The sequence below is a fragment of the Bufo gargarizans genome, chromosome 4, assembly GCF_014858855.1.
Source record: "Bufo gargarizans isolate SCDJY-AF-19 chromosome 4, ASM1485885v1, whole genome shotgun sequence".
NCBI classification, from domain to species: Eukaryota; Metazoa; Chordata; class Amphibia; order Anura; family Bufonidae; genus Bufo; species Bufo gargarizans.
Genome location: NC_058083.1, coordinates 64480912 through 64490007, shown reverse-complemented (window position 1 = coordinate 64490007; position 9096 = coordinate 64480912). Strand labels below are relative to the sequence as shown.

The window sequence follows — 9096 nt, the reverse complement described above, 5'->3', positions numbered from 1 at the left end:
GATTTTGTATTAGGAAGAGGTAACTAAAATGAAGGGTAGTAAAGGCTTTTTACCTTTTTTTTTTGAAATAGGAGATTTATAGATGTAACTTTTGTTTAAAAAATTTAGTTTACCCCAGATGACAATATCTGGGGTAAAAGAATTTTGGGGAGATTTATCAAACTGGTAGAACTTAAAGTAGAACTTAAAGTAGAACTGGCTTAGTGGCCAATAGCAACAAATCAGATTCCACCTTTCATTTTGTAAAGGAGCGGTCAAAAATGAAAGGCGGAATCTAATTGGTTGCTATGGGCAACTAAGCCAGTTCTACTTTACACCAGTTTGATAAATGACCTTATTTGTATGTATTTTATTAGAATATGATTTACCTAATGCACACTTTTTATCTGAAGTTGAGACATGCAATAGAATTCCAGATGAAAAAGGAAATCAGTCTGAAAAAAGTTTAAATCACAAACAATATATGAAAAATCTTAAATAATAACTTCTTATTAACCCTTGACAGATGACGGATATACAGTGGTCCCTCAGGATACAATGGTCTTTTCTGACCCATCGTAAGTGTAATACCTCGGAGTGGTATTACCATTTCTGCACTCTACTACTGTCTATTATGCTTAACATGAATGTCATCTTTGCATTTACTTCTAGGTCCTTCACTATTGTGCATTGATATTATTGTTATGCAACTGTTTGTTTTGTAAATGTAATATGCCTGGTTCACCGGCAGGTGGCAGCGTATCTGGAAGAGAGATAGATCTATGGATAGAATGGAATTTACCATTCCATTCTCCTCCTTTTGGGCAGGAATTAGCGAGTCCTGCTTCCTACCAGAAGGGAGGGGTTGCAGTTCTAGATTGTTTCAGTTTTAGACTCCATAGTGGAGCTGAGAAGACCTGAAAGAAGTAGCGGCCAGAGGAAATTGTTATTCGGCTGGAGCAGGAGTCACGAAAGGGGAGTAGCTCATTTACTTTAGGCCGAATGCACACGGCCGTTGTTCACGGCCGTGAGCGGTCCGTGGAACTGCGGCCTGGATTCCTGCTGAGTGCAGGAGCGCACAGCGTCATTGGTTGCTATGACGCCGTGTGCTCCCTGCTGCCGCCACAGTACAGTAGTACACTGGTATAGATCATGCAGGAATCCAGGCCGCGGTTCCACGGACCGCTCATGGCCGTGAACAACTGCCGTGTGCATTCGGCCTTACTGAGTGCCAGGAGGCGGATAACAGCCCAAGGCACCCCAATCCAAGTATACCAGAACTGACCAAAAGTCCAGTAACTAGACCCATGCAGAGTTTAGCACAGCAGAGAGAAAGAAATCTGAGTTATTAAGCAAGCCTGTCACCCCAGCAGAGAAAGAGAGAAATCAGAGTTATCGAGTTTGCCTGCCAGTTTATGCCAAAGCCTGCTGGAACCAAGAGAAACCCTTAATGTAAGAGTAGCCCGAATATTGTCTGGAATCAAGTTTACCCAAGTAAAGCTGCTGTTAAAGTTAACCAAGGTCTGGACTCAAGTTATTCTTTATCCCCTACCTCAACTATTTCCCCTTTATTTGCTTCGGAGCCTAAGCCTGGGGTCTGTTGTACCCAGGTAGGAGCACCGTGACACATATAGGCCACACCCTACCTTTAGGTTCCACTAAACCTGGAACGCGATAGAGCCCTGGGGGGCGGCTTGTTTCATAAGCTAAAACCAGACTCAGATCCAACCAATCAAGGACATTTCTCTGGTAAAATAGCTGGATTAGATGCTCGTTAGCAACTACTTCTGACTGTTTTATCTGTCTTAGTTATCTGCTCATTTATCTTTGATGAAATTTTGGGGCTTTGAAACCGATCCCTGAAGTTTAAGTGGTTTCAATAGTGTTGAGCGAATTGAGCTTTGGATCATAGATCTCAAAACTTAGTTTTAATGCTGCATGGAGATCCATCTCCATACAGCATTCAAATGTATGCGCTCTGGCGAGGAAAATTAATTATCTCTGAAGTCTCGCAAGACTTCAGTAAATAACTTCAGACTTCGATTTATGGCTCTTGGAAAGGGGAGGAGTTAAAAATGAAAATTATTTAAAAAAAAGTAATCATCCTTAAGGGGTTAAAGCCGGTTACTGAAAAATATTTTAAAAAAACGCTATGAGAAATGGCGGTTGGATCCTCTCGAGTCGACCTAGGAGTACTAGGATGAAAGAGAGAGAAATTTCCAAACAGTATCTCAGAGTCCTTGAGAGAGGTCTACAAAGATTGTATTATACATTTTGTATAAAATTGGCTTTCATGAGAATGATGAGTGTTGTAGTTGTGGAAGCCGGAAACACATGTGGTGGTGTTGCCCCCAGATGCACAGATCACAGGGAAGTTATCAGCACCGTTACATAGTTACATAGTTAATACGGTTGAAAAAAGACAAACGTCCATCAAGTTCAACCAAGGGATAGGTGGGGACGCGAATCCCAGAAGGAAGTGAGACTCAGATTTCTACACGTTTTCATAAGCATTTATGTTTTTTACTTTTAAGAATTCGTCTAAACCCTTTTTGAAACTGTCCACTGTTCCTGCTGTGACCACGTCCTGAGGAAGCAGAGAAAAAAGGATTTAGAAGCAGCACTTCACTCGGCTTATGCAAAGCTGTGGTGGTATAAATGAAACAGCTGGGCAGGGGACCCCAGATCCAAGGCGGCCCAAAGATAGGCAGTAAAAATCGAAGGCCACAGCCACATGTCCAACCAAATCTTCTTTATTGTGCAAAAACTCCAAAGCACAGTGTACAAAAGTAGCAACGTTTCGGCTAAGTAAAGCCTTTGTCAAACATATGTAACAAGTATAAATGCTCACATATAAATAGTAAAAATAAAAATAAAACACCCCCACATTAATGGTGGCCCAATAGACAAATAGATGGGCGAACACAAATCAAATGTAACCAATAGCAGTGACGCCTCACAGCGATTCCAAATTAGCAGACATACGCCCATCTACCTCACCTGCATAAGATGTTCCATAATGGCAACCAGTGACACTCAGCGTCCCATTGTAGCGACTGCGCATGTCCTCGCACGTCATTCGGCCGCGACTAAGCAAGGAATAGCCACATCACGCAAGATTAGACTAGCGGCGCAACTACCAATCAGATGCGCCCGCACCGACGGCATCATAGCCGGCGTGCAAGTCATGTGACCGGAAAGATTCCGTTACATGACCGCTGTAAATATATATTGTATGTGTAAGTCGCGCAGTGTTGCTATGACCAAACAGTGCTACATTAAAATAGCGGAGTGTGGCCATGGGGTCCAATGTGGCCCCCACCTACGCTAACATCTTTATGGCCGAGGTGGAGGACAGGCTGGTATACCAATCCCAATTTTCTGGGAGGATCCTATGTTGGTGGCGCTACATCGACGACATCTTCATGATCTGGACTGGCACAGTTGACGAGTTGGAGGAATTCCACTCACACCTGAATGCTGGTGTACCAGGATTACAGTTCACGGTCACGTCCTCTAGAAGTGAACTGCAATTCTTGGATGTACGGGTACTCGTAGTAGAGGGTCAAATCAGAACGGACCTCCATCAAAAGCCCACAGATAGAAACACTCTCCTCACACATGACAGTTACCACCCACGACGAATGTTGGACTCCCTACCTTAAAGCCAGCTATTGAGGGTCAGAAGGATTGTATTTGATGACCCTAATTTTACACAGAGGGTGGATGCCATGTGTGATCGTTCCATTGAGCGTAATTATCCCAGGACACTTTTAAGTAGAACCAAGAAAAGGGGGGCTTTGGTTGACAGAGAGTCTATACTCCACAAACCAACAAAGGCCAGATCCGTGGCTAGAGTTCCCTTTGTATCCATCTTTGGTTGGGACAGTGGGGACATTGCCCACATCCTTAGGAAGGAATGGCATATACTGCAAAGAGGTCTGCCAGATATCGAGGAGTTTAAGTCCCCAGCTATGATGGCCTACAAGAGGAACCCTAGCCTATGTGATAGGTTGGTAAAAACTGATGTTGGTAGCCGTGGTCTGGGTACACAAAGGCTCCTTGCCCCACGTAAAAGTGGCACTTTTCCATGTTTGTCTTGCTGCAATTGTGGCAACATCCTAAAAGGGGACCATTTTTCTCACCCCTATAGTGGCAAAAAGTAGGGGATCTACGGCTACTACACTTGTAGATTACGTGATGTTGTGTATGTCATTCAATGCCCTTGTAGTCTCATCTATGTAGGTGAGACTACTATGGAAATCCGTGAACGGATTAATAAACATAAAAGAACAATTCGCAAGGCAAACATGGACAAACCTGTAGCCAAACATTTTGTGGAGGCCGGGCACTCTGTCAACCAATTGCGTTTCAGGGTAATTGACAGTGTGGGCACCCTACGTAAGGGTGGAGATAAGGATGCTGTACTGAGAAAAAAAAGAACTAAAATGGATATACACGCTGAGGTCCTTACAGCCCTTTGGACTCAATCTGGAGTTCAATGTGGCAGGGATCAGCTAGACTTCCGTCCGCTGTATGTATTTTTCTATATGTTTTTATGTTGGAACTCTATATGCACCCCCATTTAAATCACCTTATTAGTGGTGACACATCTATGTAAATGATGCTATACCCAACCATTGTGGGACTTCTTCCACGGTGGTCCGCCTGCAGCAGTAATTTTCTCTATTCTTATGACGTGTGCCTCTCCTTACCTGTTAATATATGACATACTCTGGAGGTCTCTGTCTATATATTATTTTAATGTAGCACTGCTTGGTCATAGCAACACAGCGCAACTTACACATACGATATACAAACCGGATTCCAAAAAAGTTGGGACACTAAACAAATTGTGAATAAAAACTGAATGCAATGATGTGGAGATGGCAAATGTCAATATTTTATTTGTAATAGAACGTAGATGACAGATCAAACGTTTAATCCGAGTAAATGTATCATTTTAAAGGAAAAATACGTTGATTCAAATTTTCACGGTGTCAACAAATCCCAAAAAGTTGGGACAAGTAGCAATAAGAGGCTGGAAAAAGTAAATTTGAGCATAACGAAGAGCTGGAAGACCAATTAACACTAATTAGGTCAATTGGCAACATGATTGGGTATAAAAAGAGCTTCTCAGAGCGGCAGTGTCTCTCAGAAGCCAAGAAGGGTAGAGTATTACCAATTCCCACAATGTTGCGCAGAAAGATAGTGGAGCAATATCAGAAAGGTGTTACCCAGCGAAACATTGCAAAGACTTTGCATTTATCATCATCAACTGTGCATAACATCATCCGAAGATTTCGAGAATCTGGAACAATCTCTGTGCGTAAGGGTCAAGGCCGTAAAACCATACTGGATGCCCGTGATCTTCGGGCCCTTAAACGACACTGCACCACAAACAGGAATGCTACTGTAAAGGAAATCCCAGAATGGGCTCAGGAATACTTCCAGAAACCATTGTCAGTGAACACAATCCACCGTGCCATCTGCCGTTGCCAGCTGAAACTCTACAGTGCAAAGAATCGTTAATTTCTAACGATAATTTGTTTTCCCTTAGTCCTAACAGTGGCACAGATGGGGTATTCTGCCCCTGTGGACTGGTTAGGACAGGTGGAAGTTTAATGAAACATAAAAATAAAAAACACTGGCATGCACACGCCCTCCCTGCCCCCTATAAAGAGGGGCGTTGCCCTCATGCTGTTGTGTAGTAACAAGTAGACAAAACCCATAATTAAAAAACAAGGGGGGGAAATTTGTGTGCCACTGTTAGGACTAAGGGAAAACAAATTATCGTTAGAAATTAACGATTCCCTTACGTCCTAACCAGTGGCACAGATGGGGATTTAGCAAGTAGAAACCCCCATGGGAGGGTCCTCATGCCTGGCGGAAGATAACACTGTCCGGCCAAATGAGGAATAACTATGTATTCTAGTATCCACTCTATAGTGTGAGATAAAAGTGGAGTGAGAACTCCAAGAAGCTGACTTACAGATCACATCCAATGGGATCGAGCTTCTCTCTGCAAAAGAAGTGGCCACTGCTCGAGTAGAGTGGGCCCTTACAAATTCAGGGGGCTCCGAGCCCTGAGACATATAAGACTCCCGAATTGCCTCTTTAATCCAGCGACTGATGGAGGGCTTAGAGGCTTTCCTCCCCTTATGGGTACCGGAAAAAAGGATAAGGAGGTTTTCATCCTTCCTAAATACCTTGGAGCGTTCCAGGTAAATCCTAAGACATCTCGCAATGTCGAGGGTATGGAGCCCTCTTTCCTCAGAGGAGGGGGATGGAGCCAATGTTGGTAGGGAGATCACCTGGTTAATATTATCAAAGGAGGGAACCTTTGGGATGAAGGTGGGTAAAAATTTGAGGAGTACCCGATCCTGCAGGAACTTTGTATAAGGCTCAAAGGCAGAAAAAGCCTGGAGTTCCCCAACTCGCTTTGCAGAGGTAACAGCCAACAAGAAGGTGATCTTCCAGGTCAGGAACCTGAATCCCGCCTCCTCTAGGGGCTCAAAGGGGGGAGATGTTAACCCCCTGAGCACGACCGATAAATCCCAAACAGGGATAGGTCTGATTACTGTAGGCTTTAATCTTGAGGCTCCCTTCAGGAATCTCTTGATAAGGGGGTCTTGAGAAACCGCTCTGTTGAGACAAGCAGAGATTGCTGAAATCTGCACTTTAAGGGTAGCAGGTGATAGCCCTTTATCCAGACCGTCCTGTAGAAACTGTAGGATCATCGGGATGGAAGCTTCAGCGGATGTTTGCTGATGCCTAGAACACCAGGACGAAAAAATCTTCCAGATTCTGGAGTAGGCCTTGTTGGTAGCTTCCGATCTGGAGTGCTCCAGGGTTCTCAAGACAGACCCCGATAGCCCTTCTATCCTTGGAAGGGACTGATCAACCTCCAGGCTGTCAGGTTGAACATTTGAAGATTTGAGGAGACCTGGGTGCCCCCCGACACCAGTACTCTCTCTGGGGGAAGCCTCAGAAATTGACCCCGACTCATCTGTAAGAGTTGGGTAAACCAAGCTCTTTTCGGCCAGTATGGGATAATGGCTATAACTGACGCTTGGTCCTGCCTGATTTTCATCAAGACCCTTGGTATCAAGGAAATTGGAGGGAAGATGTAGGCCAGCCTGAACCTCCATGGGATTGACAGTGCATCTATTGCCACCGGGTTGTCCTCCCTGTAAAGGGAGCAATACCTCTCCACCTTGGTGTTGAACCTCGTTGCCATGAGATCGATCTCTGGCATGCCCCACCTGAGCGCTATCTCCTTGAAGACCTCTGGATGAAGTGACCATTCTCCGGTAGGAAGACCTCGGCTCAGGCGATCCGCAATCACATTGTGAACTCCGCGAATGTGAACGGCTGATACGTGGGTGAGGTTCAGTTCTGCCCAATCCAAAATCACCCCTATCTCTCTCAGGAGACTTTGTGACCTTGTGCCTCCCTGCTTGTTGATATACAACACAGCGGTCATGCTGTCTGATTGTACCTTCACTGCCTTCCCCCGAATGATGGGAGCAAAATGAAGAAGAGCTAGCCTGATTGCTCTGATCTCCAGGAGATTCGATGACAATAACCTCTCCTGAGGTGTCCAGGTTCCCTGGACTGTCTTGTCCTGAAGATGCGCACCCCAGCCTACTAGGGATGCGTCTGAAGTAAGTATGATCCAAGAGGGCTGGATCAGGGACTTGCCGTCCGTGAGGTGGGACCACCACCTCAGAGAGGACCGGACTTTGTAAGGCAGGGAGAGCACGGAATTGAGTCCCCTTGGACTGTGATTCCACTTGGCTAATACTTCCGACTGGAGCGGACGTAGATGCCATAATGCCCAAGGTACCGCCTCTGCGGTTGAAGACATTAGTCCCAACATCCTCATCCATGTTCGGATTGTTACCCGTTTGGGTACAGAGAGGGAATGGGCTGTCTGTTGCACGGATTGCTTTCTTTCGGGAGTGAGATGAATCATCATCCTGACTGAATCCACCATGAACCCCAGGAACCTTACTGAGGTGGCTGGTTGAAGCTGGGATTTGTCCCAATTGATTACCCATCCTAACTGATGTAGGAATGTAACAGCCTGTTGGATGTGTTGGGACAGGATCGCTTGGGAAGGGGCTCTGAGGAGCCAGTCGTCCAGGTATGGAACTATACTCAAGCCTTGAAGCCTTAGTGCGGCCACCACAGAGACCACCACCTTGGTGAAAGTGTGTGGGGCTGAAGAGATCCCAAACGGGAGGGCCACAAACTGAAAATGCTTTAGGACCCCCCCGATATTTACCGCGATCCTTAAGAATCTTCTGGACCCAGGATGGATGGGAATATGGAGATAAGCATCCTTGAGGTCCAAGGTTGCCAAGAAATCTCCCGGCATAAGAAGATTGGTCACTGACTGGATAGTTTCCATACGGAACTTCTTTTGTCTTATGAAACGGTTGAAGAACCTCAAATCTATAATCATTCTCCACCCTCCTGTACTCTTGGGTACCAGGAAAACTGGGGAGTAGATACCTGTTCCCCTCTCTAGGAGAGGAACCTCTTCTAAGGCCCCCTTCTGGAAGTATTCTAGTACGTAACTTTCTAGAATCTTCTGCTTGTTGCTGGGAAGAAGCCTTGTCTGGACAAATTTGTCCAGAGGCCGACTGCTCAGGTCTACAAGGTAGCCCTGGGAGATTACACGCAGGACCCAACTGTCCTGGATATGATCCTGCCAACAAGGTAGAAAGTGTCGTAGGCGACCGCCTACGGGAATGTGGGGAGAAGGGAGCCCGAGATCCCCAGTCAGACCGGCAAAATACCAAGAGCCTCGAGGAGGCCCGCAATCAGAGCGCCGAGGACTTCTTGGGGGGTCTAGAACCCCGAGAGGATTTCCCTCCTCTACGGGAACCCCAATTCCTCTGGGGTCTGGGTTGCGGTTCCGCTCTGGAACCATACCCTCTGCCCCGACCACGAAAGGACTGCTGGGGAAGGGACTTGCCCTTCTTGTCCGACAGCCCCTCCATTATATGGTCTAGCTCTGCACCAAAGAGCTTGCCGGGTTCGTACGCCATGGCACAAAGATTGTGCTTCGAGGTCGTATCTGCCTTCCAGGGCTTCAACCAAAGCGGA

General features: G+C 45.9%; 2 protein-coding genes across 2 annotated transcripts in view; both read right to left on the bottom strand.

The window, feature by feature from the left end:
- The window catches only part of LOC122933840 (gastrula zinc finger protein XlCGF26.1-like), a 327998-nt gene that overhangs the window by 126154 nt on the left and 192748 nt on the right, over positions 1 to 9096 (bottom strand).
- LOC122933829 (gastrula zinc finger protein XlCGF26.1-like) overlaps positions 1 to 9096 on the bottom strand; it is a 700524-nt gene that overhangs the window by 661382 nt on the left and 30046 nt on the right. The gene's annotated exons all lie outside the window — the stretch shown is intronic.